The sequence below is a fragment of the Acinonyx jubatus genome, chromosome B4, assembly GCF_027475565.1.
Source record: "Acinonyx jubatus isolate Ajub_Pintada_27869175 chromosome B4, VMU_Ajub_asm_v1.0, whole genome shotgun sequence".
NCBI classification, from domain to species: domain Eukaryota; kingdom Metazoa; phylum Chordata; class Mammalia; order Carnivora; family Felidae; genus Acinonyx; species Acinonyx jubatus.
The window spans coordinates 122,855,105-122,857,604 of record NC_069387.1 but is presented as its reverse complement, the minus strand read 5'-3'; the positions used below and the strand labels follow the sequence as shown (position 1 = coordinate 122,857,604).

General features: G+C 39.2%; 1 pseudogene; it reads left to right on the top strand.

The window, feature by feature from the left end:
• The first annotated feature begins 336 nt into the window (after positions 1-336).
• On the top strand, positions 337-846 carry LOC106971893 (ragulator complex protein LAMTOR3-like; annotated as a pseudogene).
• Positions 847-2,500: the final 1,654 nt, after the last annotated feature.

The window sequence follows — 2,500 nt, the reverse complement described above, 5'->3', positions numbered from 1 at the left end:
TATGGAATCGAGCCCCACATCGGGCTCTGCACTGACAGTATGGAGGCTGCCTGGGATTCTCTCTCTCTCCCTTTCTCTCTGTCCCTCCCCTGCTCTCTCTCTCTCTCTCTCCCTCTCTCTCTCTCAAAATAAATAAACAAACTTAAAAAAAATAAAATAAAATGATATTCTAGATTATAATCTTCAGCATTTACATTGGATCTAATCGTTCCCATCTTAAAAATACCCTCCCAGGGAGATGGTTTTTGAAGCTGTCCCTGAATTCACAGCTGAGAGAACACGGCAACCCAGAAAACCAGGAGTGGAGATTGATCCTGCGAGAGAAAGGGGTTCATCATGGTGGATGACCTGAAGCGATTCCTGTAGAAAAAATTACCAAGTATTGAAGGGCTCCATGCTATCATTGTGTCAGATAGAGATGGAGAGCCTATTATTAAAGTGGCCAATGATAATACTCCAGAACATGCCTTGAGACCTGGTTTCTTATCTACTTTTGCCCTGGCAACAGACCAAGGAAGCAAACTTGGACTTTCAAAAAATAAAAGTATTATTATCTGTTACTCTAACACCTACCAGGTGGTTCAATTCAATCATTTGCCTTTGGTGGTGAGTTTCACAGCCAGCAGCAACACCAATACAGGACTCATCGTCAGCCTAGAAAAGGAACTTGCTCCATTAGTCAAAGAATTGAGACACATTGTGGAAGTTTCTTAATCTGGCAGTGGTTTTGACGTACACCTTATTTTCATTATAACAGACACAATATCAATCCAACAATCTTTAGACACAGCAATGCTTGTATCCATATACTCAAGAAAGGGCTACTTCCCCACCTTCCACTAAAGAAAGAGCTCATAGATATAATTTCTGGACAGATTGTTATCTTTTCTTGTGTAGGGTCTTTTCTTAATTTAATGAGATCTGGGGATACCACAGAAATGGTTCAGTACATCACAGCTCCCATGGAGTTAGTCCAGTCACCAGATATGCATGAGTTTCTATTCAGAGGGTCAGAATCAAAATGGTACTTAGATCCACTTGAGCCGTTAAGTGCTCCCCATTATATAAAATGCCCAGGCCTGCAGAATTTTTTATTGTGGATAATAATGAAGACGTATTTTTCTTTATATTGTTTTATTTCTTTGCATTGAGTGTGAGGAAGGTAAAATGGCTTTTGTAAAAGTAATAAAATCAGTACAACCACTACCTTTTCTATATGTATATTATTTTGCAATATAGATGAATATTGCTAATTGATTTGATTCTTCTCAGAGAGTGCTGCTCTTTAATGAAAATGAAAATGATAGCTAGTGCTTTTTTCTCCACTCTGCTTTCTATAACCAATCAGTGTTTTAATGTTTGTGTGTTCTTTATAAAATTTAAAAGTGATTCATTATTGAATTCTGCTTCCAATGTTGGTGTGTATGCAAACATGATAGTATGGCCAATTTTTTTCATACATGAGTAGAACTAAAATAGTATTTTTTTAACTTAAAAAAATATATATCCTCCCAGGGATTAACAAGACCAGGTACTTTTTAAATATTATAAAGCTATAATAATTAAACAGTTGGGTACTAGAGTATTATATTGGATATTCGTTTGCTAGGGCTGCCGTAACAACATACCACGAACTGGGAAAAATGTATTGTCTCCAGTCCTGGAGACTATTAGTCTAAAATCAAAGCGTGGGCAGGGTCATGCTCCTTTGAACACTGTTGGGAAAAGGATCCTTCCTTGCCTTTACCTGACTTCTGGTGATTTGCAGGCAATCTTTGTCCCCCCGGCTTAGAAATGCATCATTCCAGTCCTCCTTTATCATACAGCTATCTTCCCGCACATTTGTGTGCAGATATCTTCGTGCACATTTGTCCTGTGTCCAAATGTCTCCTTTTAAATGGACACCAGTTATATTGGATTAGGGGCCCCTCATGACCGAATTTTAATTTGATGTCCTCTGTAAAGACCCTATCTTCTTTTTTTTTAAGTTATTTATTTATTTTTAAGACAGAGAGAGAGAGAGAGAGAGGGAGAGAGAGAGAATCCCAAGCAGGCTCCGCACTGTCAGCACAGAGCCCGACTCGGGGCGCAAACTCGCAAACTGTGAAATCATGACCCGAGCCAAAATCAAGAATTGGACGCTTAACCGATTGAGCCACCCAGGAGCCCAAGACCCTATTTTCAAATAAAGTCACATTCTGAGTACTGGCGGTAAGGACTTTAACGTGTCTCTTTCGTGGGACACAATTCAACCCGTAACAAGCATGAATAGCAAATGGAGTAGAATTTTACCAGAAACTGACCCAAACACACACTGAAAATTTATCACATTCTACTGTGATAAATGTGGCAGTTCAAACCCGCTGAGAAAAGATAGATTACTCTATACTTGATGTTTGAATAACCAGGTAACCGTCTATTATGTCAACAGCTAAGTTGTATCAATACTTCACACCTGGCACCTGATCGCTTCCCAGTTCCCAGTTCTAGTCTGCAGGGA